Source organism: Delphinus delphis, chromosome 12 (genome assembly GCF_949987515.2).
Source record: "Delphinus delphis chromosome 12, mDelDel1.2, whole genome shotgun sequence".
Classification (NCBI taxonomy): Eukaryota; Metazoa; Chordata; class Mammalia; order Artiodactyla; family Delphinidae; genus Delphinus; species Delphinus delphis.
Window position 1 is genome coordinate 13,109,737 of NC_082694.2, and position 19,947 is coordinate 13,129,683.

At 47.1% G+C, this 19,947-nt stretch overlaps 1 pseudogene; it reads left to right on the top strand.

Moving 5' to 3' along the window:
• The first annotated feature begins 12,984 nt into the window (after nucleotides 1-12,984).
• LOC132434776 (large ribosomal subunit protein uL16-like) lies at nucleotides 12,985-18,626 on the top strand (annotated as a pseudogene).
• The last annotated feature ends 1,321 nt before the right edge of the window (nucleotides 18,627-19,947 follow it).

Below are 19,947 nucleotides of genomic sequence, written 5' to 3' on the forward strand. Positions count from 1 at the left end.
GCTCTTCTCTAAATGTTTGATAGAATTCATCTGTGAAGCCATCTGGTCCTGGACTTTTGTTTGTTGGAAGATTTTAAATCACAGTTTCAATTTCATTACTTGTGATTGGTCTGTTCATATTTTCTATTTCTTCCTGGTTCAGTCTTGGAAGGTTATACTTTTCTAAGAATTTGTCCATTTCTTCCAGGCTGTCCATTTTATTGGCATAGAGTTGCTTGTAGTAGTCTCTTACGATGTTTTGTATTTCTGTGGTGTCTGTTGTAACTTCTCTTTTCTCATTTCTAATTTTATTGATTTGAGTCCTCTCCCTCTTTTTCTTGATGAGTCTGGCTAATGGTTTATCAATTTTGTTTAACTTCTCAAAGAACCAGCTTTTAGTTTTATTGATCTTTGCTATTGTTTTTTTGTTTCTATTTCATTTATTTCTGCTCTGATCTTTATGATTTCTTTCCTTCTAATAACTTTGGGTTTTGTTTGTTCTTCTTTCTCTAGTTCCTTTAGGTGTAAAGTTAGATTGTTTATTTGAGATTTTTCTTGTTTCTTGAGGTAGACTTGTATAGTTATAAACTTCCCTCTTAGAACTGCTTTTGCTGCATCCCATAAGTTTTGGATCATCGTGTTTTCATTGTCATTTGTCTCTGGGTATTTTTTGATTTTCTCTTTGATTTCTTCAGTGATCTCTTGGTTATGTAGTAATGTATTTTTTAGCTTCCATGTGTTTGTGTTTTTTAACTTTTTTTTTCCCTGTAATTGATTTCTAATCTCATAGTGTTGTGGTCAGAAAAGATGCTTGATACGATTTCAATTTTCTTAAATTTACTGAGTCTTGATTTGTGACCCAAGACGTGATCTATCCTGGAGAATGTTCCGTGCGCACTTGAGAAGAGAGTGTAATCTGCTGTTTTTGGATGGCATATCCTATGAATATCAATTAGATCTCTCTGGTCTATTGTGTCTTTTAAAGCTTGTGTTTCCTTATTAATTTTCAGCTTGAATGATCTGTCCATTGGTGTAAGTGAGGTGTTAAAGTCTCCCACTATTATTGTGTTACTGTCGATTTCTTCTTTTATAGCTGTTAGCAGTTGCCTTATGTATTGAAGTGCTCCTATGTTGGGTGCATATATATTCATAATTGTTATATCTTCTTCTTGAATTGATCCCTTGATCATTATGTAGTGTCCTTCCTTGTCTCTTGTAACATTCTTTATTTTCAAGTCTATTTTATCTGATATGAGTATTGCTACTCCAGCTTTCTTTTGATTTCCATTTGCATGGAATATCTTTTTCCGTCCCCTCACTTTCAGTCTGTATGTGTCCCTAGGTCTGAAGTGGGTCTCTTGTACACAGCATATATATGGGTCTTGTTTCTGTGTCCATTCAGCGAGCCTGTGTCTTTTGGTTGCAACATTTAATCCATTCACGTTTAAGGTAATTATCGATATATATGTTCCTATTACCATTTTCTTAATTGTTTTGGGTTTGTTTTTGTAAGTTCTTTTCTTCTCTTGTGTTTCCCCCTTAGCAAAGTTCCTTTAGCATTTGTTGTAGAGCTGGTTTGGTGGTGCTGAATTCTCTTAGCTTTTGCTTGTCTGTAAAGCTTTTGATTTCTCCATCAAATCTGAATGAGATCCTTGCTGGGTAGAGTAATCTTTGTTGTAGGTTCTTCCCTTTCATCACTTTAAGTATATCATGCCACTCCCTTCTGGCTTGTAGAGTTTCTGCTGAGAAATCAGCTGTTAACCTTAAGGGAGTTCCCTTGTATGTTATTTGTCGTTTTTCCCTTGCTGCTTTCAATAATTTCTCTTTGTCTTTAATTTTTGCCAATTTGATTACTATGTGTCTCAGCATGTTTCTCCTTGGGTTTATCCTGTATGGGACTCTCTGCGCTTTCTGGACTTGGGTGGCTATTTCTTTTCCCATGTTAGGGAAGTTTTCGACTATAATCTCTTCCAATATTTTCTTGGGTCCTTTCTCTCTCTCTTCTTCTTCTGGGACCCCTATAATGCAAACGTTGTTGCATTTAATGTTTTCCCAGAGGTCTCTTAGGCTGTCTTCATTTCTTTTCATTCTTTTTTCTTTATTCTTTTCCGCAGCAGTGAATTCCACCATTCTGTCTTCCAGGTCACTTATCCGTTCTTCTGCCTCAGTTATTCTGCTATTGATTCCTTCTAGTGTATTTTTCATTTCAGTTATTGTGTTGTTCATCTCTGTTTGTTTGTTCTTTAATTCTTCTAGATCTTTGTTAAACATTTCTTGCATCATCTCGATCTTTGCCTCCATTCTTTTTCCGAAGTCCTGGATCATCTTCACTCTCATTATTCTGAATTCTTTTTCAGGAAGGTTTCCTATCTCCACTTCATTTAGTTGTTTTTCTGGGGTTTTATGTTGTTTCTTCATCTGGTACATAGCCCTCTGCCTTTTCATCTTGTCTATCCTTCTGTGAATGTGGTTTTTGTTCCACCTCAGTGAGGATTCTTGATTGGGAGCAACAGAAATCATTGTTTTCGGGTTTCCCTGTTGGCGCAGTGGTTAAGAATCCATCCTGTCAATGGAGGGGACACAGGTTCAAGCCCTGTCCAGGAAGATCCCACATGCCACGGAGCAACTAAGCCCGTGAGCCACAACTACTGAGCCTGCACGTCACAACTACTGAAGCCCATGCACCTAGAGCCCAAGCTCTGCAACAAGAGAAGCCACCACAATGAGAAGCCTGTGCACCACAATGAAAAGTAGGCCCCACTGGCCGCAACTAGAGAAAGCCCACGTGCAGCAACAAAGACTCAATGCAGCCCAGAAAAAAAAAAAAGAAATCACTGTTTTCTATTAGACAGTATTGGGTGCTCATGTACTCTCTGGATATCTCATAGCTGGGAGGCTCTGCAGATGAGACCAACCCCCAAATCATGTCCCAGAGTTGGTCTGATTAAAGTACAATGACCACCGACAACGGTGCTGGTGACTACAGCTGACAACACCACCAATGCCCACTCTGGACCCTGGTTGCAAATGCCACCCTGGAGAGTGAATGTCCTGTCATCACGGCTGCTTTATGTTCCTAATTTCTGATTCAAACACTGGGTGAGTCTGCCTGATTGGTGGAGCCATGCATGGGTCCACACCCTACCTGCAAGGTGAATTGGGAAAGTGAGCTTCTGGCATCTTCTGCTTCTATTGTGAAGGGGATCCTCTGCCTTCTATTTTTTAAATATTTATTTATTTATTTATTTGGTTGTGCCGTGCATCTTGTAGGATCTTAGTTCCCCGACCAGGGATTGAACCTGTATCCTTGGCAGTGGGAGCACGGAGTCCTAACCACTGGACTGCCAGGGGTTTTCTGGGATTCTGCCTTCTAAAGAGGAGGTTTTCTTATCATAGACAGAAGTTCAGATGCTGAATGGCCCAAAGAAATGGAAATTGCCTTCTATAGTACCACCCTGCAAAACTCCTTAAAAATGTGGCACAGCATTATTGCAGGTAATCCAGACTGTCTCCTTGACTCTCCATCTCGCTCATCCCTCTTCTACTGCTTTGCGGGGCTCCCTTCTTCCTTCGGGGGTGCCGGGGAAACTCCAAATGCTTATACTTTTATAATTTTGTTCCTGCTACACACACATATGAGAGGAACAAAAGTTGTGTGCATTTTTTACAGAAAGTTGTGTCATACTCTGTACATCTGGCGCCTTGCTTCTGATAGCACAGCTTGAGATCATTCCATTTCAATACAAATAGAGAACTGCTTGTTGCTTTGTGGTGGCGGAATAGTGAATGAACCATGATTAATTGCATACGTTGCCTCCTGATGGGCATTAAGTTGTCAGTCTTTCGGAATTCAAACAATGCTGTGTCCTTGTGCTTGTATATTACTCCCCTGTGTATGTAGGGACATTGCTTAGTCCAGCTGGGGAAGAATTTTAGCCCTTCACACCCCCGGGGTGTGAAGTTATGGTGGGCTGGGTGGGCCTCCCAGGGGCTGCTTCCAGTGAGGGCTCCATATGCCTTGTGGGTGGATGTAGAAACCTGAGTGAGGTTTGGCAAGAAATCTAGTGAGAAATGTCACAACCCAAACAGTAACTATATGCACAGTGCTTTACATTTCTTCTTCCACTGTGACCAGCTGCCGTTACCCGGAGCTAAAAGACTGAGTGAAATGTCTAGAGGAAGTGGTTGGAACTTGTTGGCAATTGGCAAAATATCATTTGAACATCTGGATAGCCATTGAGCGACTCAAATTCTTAATTTTAGGGACAGATTCAGAGGTTTGTCCTTCCACTATCGGACTGGTGACCTCGTGACACTCACTCTTTATTTTGGATACAGCAGCCCCATTTCCTTCTGGGGAAATACGTGTCCAAGGTCAGGTGCCTCTCGGAAAGCAGTCATCACCAGCCAAGGTGTGAGGCCATATGACTCCATCTGGGCCAACGAGACCGTCTCTCCTGGACTTTGACTCCTGCAGGGGGTGACGTGAGAACCGGAGAAACGTGGCTGGTGCCGACCCATGCCAGAGGCACCCTGTTCTGGCTCCCTGAGCTGGCCCCTGCGGCTGCCCTTACCCCTGCCTTTCTGACTTTAGTTTCTGCTACTTCATTCTGTGAACCCTCCTTCTCATCAATGCTTTTATTTTTGCTGAGGTTGCTCCTGTTGGCTCTGTTGCTAGGACAGGCAAGTCTGAACTTGACCCCTGGCTTCTGCAGGGAGGCAGCAACAGTGACCACAGGCACCCTTCCCCCAACTCCCCACAGTCTGTATCCGCCCAGCTTCTCCCACTTTGGTCCAGCCCGGTCCACATTCCACCTCTGCTACCTGCCCTGCCGCTCCATCATACCAGCTTCTCCGTCCTCGCAGCAGGCCCTGCTTTACCCGTCCCATGCCTCCCTCACTCCTGCACCCAACCTGGGGACTGTGGTCAGGGCCAGCCTTGACCTTTTTCTTGCGACCCCCTGTGCCTGCCTTTGCTCTCCCTCCACAGCCTCAGTGTCTTGGCCCTCCCCCAGATTAGATGCTGGGACCATCTAACCCCCAGAGATCGGGCTCAGTTTCTCCCCGATGCTATGGTTTTTCCTCTGGGCACCCTGAGGCTACTGTGGTCAGGCTGCTTGGGGAGCAGAGGGCAGACCTGTGGAGAGGGAAGATGGAGGGAGAGTGAGTCATGGCGAGAGGGGCGGAGCCCCTAAGGAAGGAAATGAGTGTATACACGTTGGTAAGCACCAGGATTCTGTGATTTGAGGGTCCAGAAAGTTCTTCTTACTTAGCACTCTTTTTTTTTAAACATCTTTATTGGAGTATAATTGCTTTACAATGGTGTGTAGGTTTCTGCTGTGTAACAAAGTGAATCAGCTATATGTATACATATATCCCCCTATCTCCTCCCTCTTGCGTCTCCCTCCCGCCCTCCCTATCCCACCCCTCTAGGCAGTCACAAAGCACCGAGCTGATCTCCCTGACTTAGCACTCTTTTACTAGCCTGGATTAATACAGGATCTTCACGCAAATGAAAATAGTGAAATGGCGAAGCCATTAAACTCCAGACACTGTCATTTGCATTTGTTTGTCATTAAGACCTAGCAAAGAGCCAGCGCGAAGAGGATGAGACACAGGTGTTTTGAAAAAAGAAAAGAAAAATCAGAAAATCTGGATTTGAGTCCCAGCTCCCCACTTACTACCGAGCCCCCTTAACAAGGTATTTAAACCTTCTGGTACCACTCGTCCCTGCCGTACCGGGGCTATGATAATTATGTGTGTTCTTTATCTTACCGGATACTTGGGGAGGAGGTGGAGGGGATCAAGGCACAGGAGCTTTGAGCAGCTTAAAGCCGCACAGCGAGGTTAGTCATCGCTGCTATTTTTCTCCTGGGAAGAGACACAAACTCTCTGTCATCCCTGCAGGAGTGGGTGCGTGTCAGCCCTTACTGCCGGCCCTGGTCCTTGGGCTCGTGGCTGGGGGTAGGGGGACAGAAGGGTGGTGGAGGGAGTTTTCTGGGCAGCATTCTCCGACGGGTTGAGGAAGAAGAACTGGGGTGGGTATTCAGACTGGAAGCCTGTGAGGAGACTCGGGGCTCACAGAAACCAGTGCTTTGTGTGGGTCGGAGGCTCTCCAGACTGTCCCTGGTTGTTCTGTTTCCAAGCGTAAGTCCATTCTGAGGCCAAAGGGTTGTGAACGGGCTCTCAGGTCCAAAAGGGGAGCGCCCACAGTGTTGAGATTGGAAGGGCCTGGAAGGGCCTGGAAGGGCCTGGAAGGGCCCCCTCTGCTCCGAATTTGGTCTGGACCGCAGAGCAACCCTGCCTGTCCCGAGGCAGAGCGTGGGCGAAGATCTGGGAGGGCTGGAGAGATCCCTGCCTGGAGCAGGAAGGAGTAGGTGGTTTTAATGAGCAGGTGGCCTGAGTGGCTGGAGCAACGTGAGCAAGGGGAGATGGGGTGATGAGAGTGGAGATGGGGTGATGAGAGGGGAGATGGGGTGATGAGAGTGGAGATGGGGTGATGAGAGTGGAGATGGGGTGATGAGAGGGGAGATGGGGAGATGAGAGGGGAGATGGGGTGATGAGAGGGGAGATGGGGTGATGAGAGGGGAGATGGGGAGATGAGAGGGGAGATGGGGTGATGGGAGGGGAGATGGGGTGATGAGAGGGGAGATGGGGTGATGAGAGGGGGCAGGGGCCCGGCTGGAAAGGGATGAAGCCGGCTACGGAGGTGAGGCTCTAACAAGTTCTTCACTGGGCTTTGACAGCCTCTGCGGCTCCATCTGCAAAATGGGTCGAGGCAGGTGAAGGGAGCAATGGCTGTGCGGGGTGACTTGGAAGTGAAACCGGGAGGAAAGGGGGGAGAGGTAACCCCTCATCCACAGCCCATCCCCGAAGGGCCCAGCCTCCAAGCCCCAGCTGGGTCTCCAGGGAAATGAGGCAGCGAACCCTGCGCAGACGCTCTGGGTTTTCCTTCCTCTGCATCTGTCATCGTTGATGAAATGGAGAGTAAAGACCCAGCAAACTCGCAAAGCATCTCCTGAAGTTCAGCCTGGCGGTGAAGTAGGGGGTAGGTAAGTAGGTAAAATGCGGTAGCCTCAGGAGAGAGCTGCTTACCCTCATATGACCCAAAAGAGCCAAAAAGATGCCCCACTTAATAAGAAATCCGGCCTCTGGCTTGGGAAATCCACTCGGCTCTTGGTGCCCCAAGCGGAGTCCCTTTCTGAACCTATCGGACGCCAGGCTGCTCAGGCAGATCCCAGCGGGGCCCCGGCAGCCGGCTGGGTTTTGTGCGCCCTGAGTTGCCAAATCAGAGAGTGTCCTGGGTTCTGGAGCACGTGCCGGGCCCCCGTGAGACCCGGATGCTCAGGGTCGCTGCGGGTGTTGGCTCCGGGGTTGCGGGGGTCGCCGTCCCGACGTGCCCATGCTTTGCAGGTTTACTGCGGCTTTCTTTGCTTGCCTCCACGGACTGCAGTTTTTTTTAACAAATGGTTAATGCATTAAAAAAACCCGTTGATTCCTGATCTCCAGGAATTCGTAATCTAACAATATGTTTCGTGAGAGGAAAAAAATTAGAGACTTTCTTATTGAAGTAAAACGGTGGGATTCTAAAAATTCAATACATTTTTAGTTATAAAAGTAATACATGCAATGTGAAGAAGTTGGAATCCTTGTGTGTTGCTGGTGGGAATGTATCAATAAAATGGTGTAGCCACTTTGGGACTCAGTATGGAGGTTTCTCAAAAATTAAACATAGAATTACCATACGATCCAGCAATTTCGCTTCTAGGTAGATAGCCAAGAGATTTGAAAGCAGGGACTCAAATAGACGGGTATATACCCATGTTCATAGCAGTATCATTCATAATAGCCAAACGGTGGGAACATCCGATTATCCATCCACAGATGAATCGATAAATAAAATGTGGCATGTCCCTGTAATGGAATACGATTCATTCATAAAAAGGGGTGAAATTCTAGAATCTAAAAAATAAAAATGAATTAATATAACAAAACAGAAACCGATTCACAGATATAGAGAACAAACTAGTGGATACCAGTGGGTAGAAGGCTGGAGTAGGGGCAAAATAAGGGTAGGGAATTAAGAGGTACAAGCTATTATGTATAACATAAATAAGGTACAAGGTAGTAATATATAGTACAAGGAATATAGCCAATGTTTCATAATGACTTTAAATGAAGTATAATCTATAAAAATATTGACTCACTATACTGTACACCTGAAACTAATATAATATTATAGATCTACTGTACTTTAGTAAAAAAAGTGTTATAACAATGTCCTCAGGCATAGTCATATGAATAAAGTTTTACAGTATAAGAAAAAGGGATAGGGAATTCCCTGGCGGTCCAGTGGTTAGGGCTTCGCGCTTCCACTGCAGGGGGCACGGGTTCGATCCCTGGTCCGGGAAATAAGATCCTGCATTCCACACAGCGTGGCCAAAAAAAAAAAAAAAAAAAAAGAGGTAAAAATTCTGACACGCTACAACATGGATGAACCTTGAAAAAATTTTGAATGAAACAAACCAGACACAAAAGGACAAATATTGCATGCTTCCGTTTTCATGTAGTACCTAGAATAGGCACATTTATAAAGACAGAAAATTGAATAGTGGTTACCAGGGGCTGGGGGACAGAGGAGTTATTGTTTAATGGGTCCAGAGTTTCCTTTTGGGAAGATGAAACGTTCTGGAGATGGATGGTCGTGATAATTGCACAGCACTGTGAATGTATTTTATGCCATTGAACTGTACGCTTAAAAATGGTTAAAGTGGAAATTTTATATTATGTATATCTTACCATAATGAAAACAAATAATACATGCACATGGTAAACATCATCCGTTCAAAAGATTAATTTTTGAACAGTGAGACTGATTCTCGGTCTCACTCCTCTGAGTGACCCACTATTGGCAGACGTCAGTGGATCCTTCCAGACAATTTTTATAGACATGCTTGTCCTTAATCATATTTTATCTTTACGCAATAGGATTATGGTGTTTACTACGCTGCAACTTGTTTTTTCACTTGCTAATATCGCAGCCGTCTTTTCGTTTTGGTATAGACACACCTACCTCATTCTGTAGAGGGTTGCATTTTAGGGCACCTCATAATTTAACCAGTTTTCTACTGGTGAATATTTTTTTTTTGCTCTATAAACTCTGCTGCATTAAAAATCTTTATATGCCGCATTATCTTTTACGTAGCTGTGGGGATATATCTGTTGCGTAAATTCCCAGAAAAGGGAATTCTGGGTCAAAGGGCATGTGTGTTAAAAGTGTTTATAGATATTGCAAAATTGCCCTGCAAAAAGGGTGCACCAATTTACATTCCTATCCGTAGACTCATTGGTCCTCCATTTGCCCTTCCTCATTTCCTTCCCTTCCCTTTCTCCCTCTCCGCCCCCCTTCCTTCCACTTAACAAACAGACAAGCAAACACTTTACTTTTTCCATAGTAACATGACAGGAATGAAAATAAAACGTATATTCCAGTTTCTCATAGTTTGTTGGTCCATCTGGTTCTCTGGCATCCAACTATTGACTATATTCATCCTTTTGCTTTAATTCACATCATGTTATTACTCCAGGAATAAGTTATCTTGAAATGTTTGGGTCTTATGTATGCTTTTTGTCTTGTCAACATAAAGTTAAAAATATGTCTTTCATTCTAAAGAATGACTGCTGGGTTCAGGGTATGACTTTGTTTTTGGTTATAATTGTACTTTCTTTATATGAAAATTGCCCTGTAGTTTTTAATTTAATTTTATGACTCATGATCCAAAAATATGAGCTGGTATCCTGTGAAAAGTCTGTCTCTTTTCCTTCTTCTCCATCTCTGGTTCCTACCGCCTTCCCTGGCCTCTGAAACCTTGTTTTTAGTTTCTTATATATTCTTCCAGTGTTTCTTTATGAAAACACAAGCAAACAAATATGGATTCTTTCCCCTCTCTTTTTACACGAATGTAGTGCATTATTTGTTCTGCAACCTTTTTTCCTTCCTAGTTATTGGCATACATTGGAGATCTTTCCTTATTAGTAGATGGAGAGCTTCCTCATTCTTTTTCATGGTTGTGTATATATATATATATATATATATATATATATATATATATATATATATATATATATATATATGATATTCCATTGTGGAGGGACCTTATTTACGTAACCAGCCCTCTGTTGATGAGTATATCCTATTTATTTTTACTATTATAAACAGTGTTGCAGTGTGGTCCATGTTCTTGTCCATGTGGTCATTTTGGATGTGTACAAGTCATTCTGAAGTGTCATGAGGAACTGATGGGTCAAAGGATTTCTCTTAATTTTGTAGATGCTGCCAATTTGCCTTCCTGAAGGGGCTGCACCAACGTGCACTATCACGAGGAATGTGGGAAAGTTCCTCTTTCTCCACAGCCTCGCTGCATGTATTATCTTGTTGGAGTTTTGCCAATCTGATAGGTGAAAATTGGTATCTGTAGGTCTTTTTTTTTTTTTTTTTTTTTTTTTTTTTTGCCGTACGCGGGCCTCTCACTGTTGTGGCCTCTCCCGTTGAGGAGCACAGGCTCCGGACGCGCAGGCTCAGCGGCCATGGCTCACGGGCCCAGCCGCTCCGCGGCATGTGGGATCTTCCCGGACCAGGGCACGAACCCATGTCCCCTGCATCGGCAGGCGGACTCTCAACCACTGCGCCACCAGGGAAGCCCTCATTGTAGTTTTGATTTCCACTTCTCTAATAATTAGTGATGTTGAGCATCTTTTCATGTGCCTCTTGGCCATCTATATGTCTTCCTTGGTGAAATGTCTATTTAGGTCTTCTGCCCATTTTTTAACTGGATTGTTTGTTTTTTTGATATTGAGCTCCATGAGCTGTTTGGTTATTTTGGAGATTAATCCTTTGTCTATTGTTTCATTTGCAAATATTTTCTCCCATTCTGAGGGTTGTCTTTGTCTTGTTTATTGTTTCCTTTGCTGTGCAAAAGCTTTTAAGTTTAATTAAGTCCCATTTGTTTCTTTTTCTTTTTATTTCCGTTACTCTAGGAGGTGGGTCAAAAAAGATCTTGCTGTGGTTTATGTCAAACAGTGTTTTTCCTATGTTTTCCTCTAAAAGTTTTATAGTGTCTGGTCTTACATTTAAGTCTTTAATCCACTTGGAGTTTATTTCTGTGTATGGTGTTAAGTAGTGTTCTAACTTCATTCTTTTACATGTAGCTGTCCAGTTTTCTCAGCACCACTTATTTTTAATTTTTTTATTTTTTGCTGTACGCGGGCCTCTCACTGCTGTGGCCTCTCCCGTTGCGGAGCACAGACTCCGGATGTGCAGGCTCAGCGGCCATGGCTCACGGGCCCAGCTGCTCTGCGGCATGTGGGATCTTCCCGGACTGGGGCACGAACCCATGTCCCCTGCATCGGCAGGCGGACTCTCAACCACTGCGCCACCAGGGAAGTCCCATCCCAGCACCACTTATTGAAGAGGCTGTCTTTTCTCCATTGTATGTTCTTGCCTTCTTTGTTGTGAATTAGGTGCCCATATGTGTGTGGGTTTATCTCTGGGCATTCTATCCTGTACCATTGATCTATATTTCTGTTTATGTGCCAGCACCATACTGTCTTGATTACTGTAGCTTCTTTTTTTTTTTTTTTTAAAGAAGATGTTAGGGGTAGGAGTTTATTAATTAATTAATTTATTTTTGGTGTGTTGGTCTTTGTTTCTGTGCGAGGGCTTTCTCTAGTGGTGGCAAGCAGGGGCCGCTCGTCATCGCTGTGCGCGGGCCTCTCACTGTCGCGGCCTCTCTTGTTGCGGAACACAGGCTCCAGACGTGCAGGCTCAGTAGTTGTGGCTCACAGGCCTAGTTCTTCCATGGCATGTGGGATCCTCCCAGACCAGGGCTTGAACCCGTGTCCCCTGCATTAGCAGGCAGATTCTCAACCACTGTGCCACCAGGGAAGCCCGATTCCTGTACCTTTGTAGTATAGTTTGAAGTCTGGGAGCCTGATTACTCCAACTCCATTTTTCTTTCTCAAGGTTGCTTTGGCTATTCAGGGTCTTTTGTGTTTCTATACAAATTGTAAGATTTTTTTGTTCTAATTCTGTGAAGAATGCCACTGGTAGTTTGATAGGGATTGCACTGAACCTGTAGATTGCTTTGGGTAGCATAGTCATTTTCACAGTATTGATTCTTCCAATCCAAGAACATGGTATAGGTATATTTCTCCATCTGTTTGTGTCATCTTTGATTTCTTTCCTCAGTGTTTTTTATTTAAATTTATTTTTATTTTATTTATTTTATTTTTGGCTGTGTTGGGTCTTGGTTGCTGCACGCAGGCCTTCTCTAGTTGTGGCGAGTGGGGGCTACTCTTTGTTGCAGTGCGAGGGCTTCTCCCTGCGGTGGCTTCTCTTGCTGCGGAGCACGGGCTCTAGGCACGCGGGCTTCAGTAGTTGTGGCGCACGGGCTTAGTTGCTCTGTGGCATGTGGAATCTTCCCAGACCAGGGCTCGAACCCGTGTCCCCTGCCTTGGCAGGCAGATTCTTAACCACTGCGCCACAAGAGAAGCCCTAGGAGGCTTTTCTGAAGATTTGGAGCAGACATGGGGATATAAGGAGGATGGAGCCGGGATCTGGGCAGCCGGTGGCACAGCAGGCAGCCCTGTCTTTAGAGTGTCCTGTCTCGGGGGCACCACTAACTTCCTTTGCACACGTTACTGCTTTCCTTTTGTCTCCTTTTCTCTCCATCTCTCCACCTTCCTCACGGGGGCAAGACTCCCAACTCCTGCAAGAGAATTCTCTCTGTCCTTCGGTCTCACCTTACTCTGAGGGGCTTACCTGCCGGCCATAACAGAGCACGGCCTGCACAACCATATGGGGGTGTGTTGTCTGCTGCTACCTGCTCTTCCTGGGTTTTCCAGTGCTTTCTGGAAACTCTGCTTTCTAAGGCGTGAGGCATGGGAATCAGGGCATGTCCCAGTGTGACAGCAATGAAGGAAGAACAGACAGAGAGACTGTGTAACATGGGTAAGAGCAGATTGAAAAAGGACAATTTAAAAAATTTTTAGTTAAAAAAATTTGGAGGCGGGGAAGCAACATAAACACAAGGAAAAACATTCAAACTGTAAAAAACGTGTACGGTGAAAAACCTCCCCTCTCTGCCCTCAGTTCTTTAGTTCCCTTTCCTGAAATAACCACTGTTACCAGCTTCTTATTGATTTGGGGGAAATGTTTTATGCATATATAAGCATAAGTTATATGTATTATGTGTAAGTATTCTCCCCCTTTAACAAGAAATAGTAGCCTGTTATACATAAGGCTTTTCTTTTAACTTTTGAAAATATAACAATATATCTTTACTATTTTAAATGGAGCGACTTATAAATATATGTACATAAATACACACACACAAACACATATATATCAATATTTTCTTGTATTTGCACAAAAGGCAAACCTAGGTGACCTCCTTCATCTGTCAGCGGGGAAGCCTTCTGGGGCACGGGAGTTTCCATTATGAAAGGGATTCTTGTTGCCAAACATTCCTGATGTCACGTTCAGTCCCAGGATGTGATAACAAACACTGAGATCTGTTTCTGAGGGCTCAGAGCTGTGGTCGGTGGTATTCTTGTTCCCAGTTATTTTCTGTCCACTCCGTAGAGGGTTCTGCACAGCCGGGTGTGACCAGCGGTGCCTCCCCGTGGGAGGAATGTACTTCTTCCCCTCACGGGCACTGGACCGGCCACATCACCTCCCTGGGCCAACGGAAGTGAGTGCGAGTGATGCCTGCCACGTCGACATCAAAGCCTTAAAAGCCAGGGTGGGCTTCTGCTCTGTTTCTTCGTCCTTGGCCATGAGAATGGAGACAGGGCTTGTTCCTTCAGCCTGGGTCCCAGAACAAGAAGGCATCTGGAGTAAAGCCACAGCTGATCCACATCTTATGAGTAACGTGGGTGAGAGAGAAAGCTTCCTCGTTGAAGGTTGTTTGTTACAGCAGCCTCGCCTAGTGAAAGCTGACTCAGACCCGGGCTGTGCTTTGTTCTAAAGTCCAGGTGGCTCTGAGGAACTGGTCTGCTAACACTGCCTCTGGGCTGGACCTGGATCTACCACCAGTAGGTAAAGGAGTTCTGGTTGTTATTACAGGAATTAAGATATGCCATGGGCGCTATGATATCTCATCCTTTGCTCATAGCAGTGCCAATCACTTCCAACGTTCAGAAAGCCGTTTGGTCATGTATAATAAGAGCCCTAAATACTTTTTACTTCTGGAAATCTAGCCCAGGAAAAAAAGTCAGAGCTATACACGGAGGTCCATTGTAAAGTTATTTAAAAAACCGGAAACAATGTTAATGCCCCATCACTATGGGAGAGTGTATACGTTATCCTATATGATGGACACTGCGCAGTCATTAAAAATCAAGCAGCTGAATATTTAATGAGGTGGAGGAGACGTTTGTGTTTTAATACTGAGTGAAAGAAACAGGATACAGAACTCTATCCTTATGACAACCCTAACAAATTTGGGATCACACTGTTTATAATTTTGTATCTCTTTTCACTTACGTTATGTGAATAAACATTTCCCCGAAGGCCAAACATGTAAATAGGTACAAAAAAAAAGACCATGAGGGAATAAGCAAAAACAGTGGTTCTCTCTGGGTAGCATTTTCTTGTCTGTACTTTCTGTATTTTCCAAACGTGCTGTGATGAATATGTGCTACTTCAATAATCAGAAGTAAGTAACTGCTGTTTAAAAATAATTATTCCGGTTACTTCTAGAGCTGTGCCTTTGCGCTGCGGCTGCCCAGGGGCCTTAATTGGGGCTCCTTGTCTAAGAATAAGCCTGTGTGTTTAATTAGGTCACTCTTCTGCCGACCTAGAATCTCTGCACAGGGCTTAGCTTGTGCTGCCCCGAACCCCTGGGACGTACCCTGTCTGAGCTGGGAGCCTCACAGGCAGGCGCCGGACTGCTGCCTGCCTTTAGCTCAGTCTGAATTTGACAAATGTAGGAACTGTCACCCTGATGCCTCTCTCCTTTAAAAATGAATTGAGACCTAGCAGTTTTATTGAAGAGAAAACGAAGACTCATGAAGTAAGCATTCTACCTGTTTCGGGTTGGTTGTAATCCTGGTGAGGACAGCTGCTGTGCCCGGCAGCCGTCGTTCACTGTCCCCTGTGGCCTTCCAGGTCTGTCCCGTGTCACATACACGGAGGCCCTGGAGAGGCTAGTGAGCGGATGGGGGATATCTCATGTGTGAGAGCCAGAAGTCTCCTAGGGAAGAGCTCAATCCAAAGGAAAAGGAGACCCGTATGACCAGGATGACCCTAACCAGGGCCTCAAGTGTCAGTGGGCCAGCCAGGGCCACTCCGTCCCTGTGGTGTCACTAAGCCTTTTTCCAGGTTTGGCCCTGGTAAGTGTGTGCGGTGTGTGGACAGGTGGGTGTCCACAGTGTTGCCCAGCAGATGCTACAGTGGATTTGGGGACCAGGCCTGGGGACAGACAGGGAAAGGGCGGCTGGGACCGGCACCCTCATTGGAACAGGGCCTGCGAATAAACTAGCACAGCAGCATCCACTTTCCAAAGTAGTTTTTCTTAACTGTTTCACAATCATTCACAACTGAATGACCTTCCTGTCCATGGGGCACGGGTTCCCCCCGCTCCCAGACTCCATCAACCTCCCTGGGACCTGCTTCTACCCTGCACCGCAGGGCCTCGTCCTCTCCAGACTGCTCCCCATCTGAAATCTTCAAATCCATCACCCTTAATTTTTTTCCTTGAGTTCTAATGTACATATAATAAAGTACATGAGTTTTTAAAAAAATATTTATTTCTTTATTTTTAGCGGTACGCGGGCCTCTCACTGCCGTGGCCTCTCCCGTTGCGGAGCACAGGCTCCGGACGCGCAGGCTCAGCGGCCATGGCTCACGGGCCCAGCCGCTCCGCGGCATGTGGGATCTTCCTGGACCGGGGCACGAACCCGCGTCCCCCGCATCGGCAGGCGGACTCTCAACCACTGCGCCACCAGGGAAGCCCTGACCTTGTTTATTTCCTAGTATTTCCCCCACCTCCTCTTCGCCAGCCTCCCGTGGAGGGCGGGTTCAGGCGCTTAGCATCTCTTGCCCCACCACTGCACCAGGCGCCGGACTGGCCTCTGCCGCCCGGCCAAGCCCTCTCACGTGTCCTCCTCCACCCTGAGCCACGGAGATCCACCCCTGGGCACATGGGACCGGGTCAGTCTTCTCTTACATTCCTTCACTCTCATCACCTCCAAGAGAAAGTCCCCGCCTGTCAGTGTGGCCTGGAAGGCCGGCCACAGTGCACCCCAGCTGACACCCCAACTCCCCACCGCAACCAAGCATGTCTGTGACACCCACAGGCTCGCCAGGCGGCCGCTCAGCACCGTCGGGGGCATTCCTTGCATGGCTGATTCCTCCTCCAGGAAGCCTTCCCTGACCTCCCCGGGTTCTAAGGGCACAGCTTTCTCATTTCACTGTTTCCCACTAATGCCTGTTGTCTGTCTCCTTTCTTGGACTGTCAGCTACTTAAGGGCAGGTAACACCTCCTCATAGTTTTAAACCCAGCTTCTAGCATAAGTTTGGCATGAGGCGCATACCTAAGGAATGCGTGGTGTCTGACTAGATCGATTGATGTGCAGGAAAATACTGCACATAATACTGAAATATGCCCCATTCTGACTCCCGCGCAGGTTCCCTTTGCCCCGGGACCCTCTGCTCTGGCCTGTGCTCATCCTGCCTAGCCCCCTCCGGATTCTCCAGGTCGCAGCAAGGGCAGGTGTGGGTCTCTGTCGGGGGCAGGGGGAGGGACCTGTCCCTGGCAGTGGCTGTTAAGGCCCCTGGCCAGGCCTCAGGCAGGTCTGGCGGGTCTCGGATGCCCTTCCATCCTGTCCCAAACCTGGCTCGGGGCCATCGTGCACCTTCTCCACTGAGCTACACAGTTCAGGGACAGGATGGCACTGTCTCCCGTGCTTCGGGCTTCCTCTGCCTCCTGCCGTCCTCAGATTCCCTGGGGACCCAAGGTCTGCAGGGCTGCACAGCTGCTGAGCTAGGGGGGCCCCTGGTTTCCCAGTTTAGGTGTAAATAAGACCTCACCTCACTCCCTCAGGGGCCAATTTTACCTAAAAGTGGAGCCCCAAAGTGTTGCATTGATGTCCCATGGGGGAGCCTTGGCCCCGGCCTCCCTGCCCCCATCCTGTGCTCTTGCAGGATGGTCAGGTCGGCCGTGTGGGCAGTCAGCGCACACACACTCACACCCACACTCCCTCACGCTCACATAGGCACTCACACACCACAGCCTCCCAGCGACTTCCTTTATTCTAATGGCAGGAGAGATAAGTTCTTGGAAGTTTCCTAACGTCTCACCCCAGATCTCTCCTTCCACGCTGCCCCACCCATTCAGGGGGCCGGCCTTTGCCCTGGGTGGGGCAGGATTGGGGCAGAATTGTATGTGGGCCTTATGTCAGCCCCAGCTCCTTCCAGCAAGTGGAGTCCACCCTCCAGTCACCGTCCCTCCCCATTCACCCCGGGACGTGCCCTTTGGCTGTGTGGCCACATCGGAGGGGAGGAGCCCTCCAACAGCCACTGCCCTGGAGGCAGCTCCCAGCCTCTGCTGTTCCTGTGGGTCAGTTTCCTTCCAGCCCCTCAGCGCTGGGCGCGCTGCCGGCTACGTGAAATCCCTTTCTCCTCTAAACTAACACAAATCCTACATTTCCTGAAGACCTCATCCAGGATGCCCCTCTGTTAAAAAGCCTTCCTTTGGCGCGCCCCTGAAGATCCTGGTGTTGCTGTGGGCCGCCACCCCTCCCGGTGTTACCGGTATGGTGAGAACAGACTGTACCCAAAGTCTGGCTTCTGCTGAGGTGTCCCTGATGCTAAGAGCTGCATCTTTCTTTTTTTTTGTGGTACGCGGGCCTCTCACTGCTGTGGCCTCTCCCATTGCGGAGCACAGGCTCCGGACACGCAGGCTCAGTAGTTGTGGCTCACGGGCCCAGCCGCTTCGCGGCATGTGGGATCCTCCCGGACCGGGGCACGAACCCACGTCCCCTGCATTGGCAGGTGGACTCTCAACCACTGCGCCACCAGGGAAGTCCACGATCTGCATCTTTGACCTGGGCTGGAAGAAGGCGAAAGTGGTTGAGCTCCCACTCTGTGGCCACGTGGTGTCACATAAGCATGAGCAGCTCTCCTCCGAAGCCCCGGAGGCGGCCCGTATTTGTGCCAACGCGTACGTCATGAAAAGCTGTGGCAAAGATAGTTTTCACATCCGAGTGCAGCCCCACGCCTTCCACATCATCCGTGTCAACAAGATGTTGCCCTGGGCTGGAGCTGATAGGCTCCGGACAGGTATGCACGGTGCCTTTGGAAAGCCCCAGGGCACGGTGGCCAGGGTCCACACTGGCCAGGTCATAATGTCCATCCACACCAAGCTGCAGAACAAGGAGCGCGTGATTGATGCCCTGCGCAGGGCCAAGTTCAAGTTCCCTGGCCGCCAGAAAATCCACATCCCCAAGAAGAGGGGATTTACTAAGTTTAATGCGGATGAATTTGAAAACATGGTGGCAGAAAAGTGGCTCATCCCAGATGCCTGTGGGATCAAATACACCCCTAGTCGTGGCCCCTGGACACATGGCGGGCCCTGCACTCCTGAGAGTCTTGGCGCTGTCCCCTCCTTACTCACACCCACCGATAAATCCTACTTTCCTGTCCAAAAAAATCCAAAAAGCCTTCCTGATGTATTGCTCTGGTCCCCGCCTCAGTCTCCCTGTACAGCCACCCCTGTGTGAGGAAGCCCCATCTGCGGGAAGTTTCTGGTGGTCTCGAGAGAGTTTCTCCAAGCTCAGGGGTATGAAAGGCCCCTCGATGCTGTGGACCAGCTGTGCACCAGCTGGGTGAGCTGGAATAATGCCTCCGACTGAAGGTGGAGGTGAAGTGTGAGGGGCGACAGGTGCACCCAACACCCCGGGCACCTACGATCTGGCCACCTCTCTGAGTGTCAGGCAGCCACGGGGAACAAAGCCATCACGTGCTGGGCCTGGACACTTTCTAAACAGGCACAGCCTGGGTGTGAGAAGCAACAGGCATGAGGGCTGAGTGGTCCTGTTTCCACTCTGCCCCTGGGGGGATGGGAGGCGTCCAGCTGGGAGCTCAGAAGAAAGTGGGAGCCAAAGTGACTGTTCCTGGTGGTGACATGGGGGCCTTGGGACTCCTTATTTAAAAAAGATATTTTTAAAATTTGGAAATAATTCCAAGTTTATGAAAAGTTGTAAACATAAGACATAGTTCAAAGGACATCTTTATACCTTTTGCCAAGATTTACCGACTGTTAACATTTTACTCCATTTGCTTTATCATTTGTCTCCCCAAGCATGTACACACACACACACACACACACACACACACACACACACACCATGGATGTCTCTATATGCATAATTTTTTCCCTGGAGCATTTGAAGGTAAGTTACCCTTTTACCCTAAATACTTCAGTATTTTCCAAGAATAGAGATTTTTCTTACGGTATCAACTTCACAGATTGACATTGAACCAGTACTTTTAGCAGCTGTTGATTGTCTAGTCTTATTTGTTGACCTAAGGATGTCCTCTTCCCTGATTCAATATCTGAGAGCAGATACCGCATAGCCTCCTCCATTAATCTGGAACATTCCCTCGGCCTTTCTTTGTCTTTCATGCTGTTGAAAAGTCCAGGGGTTTTGTGAGGGCTCCTGGGCAGAGGCGGTTTCACCCGGGGGTTGACAGCACAGATGTTGGCGCCTGGGCTCTGGGCTCAAGTCCGCTCTGCCATCTTGCTTTGTAATGGTGGGCGAGAGGCTTAGGACTTTGGTGCCTCATTTTGCCATCTGTAAATTCAGAGTAATGGAAGGCCTACCCCGTAGGGCTGTTAACGAGCCTGGCACACAGTCAAAGCAATGCAAGGATTCACTTGTTGTTACCGTAACAAATCTCCTCTT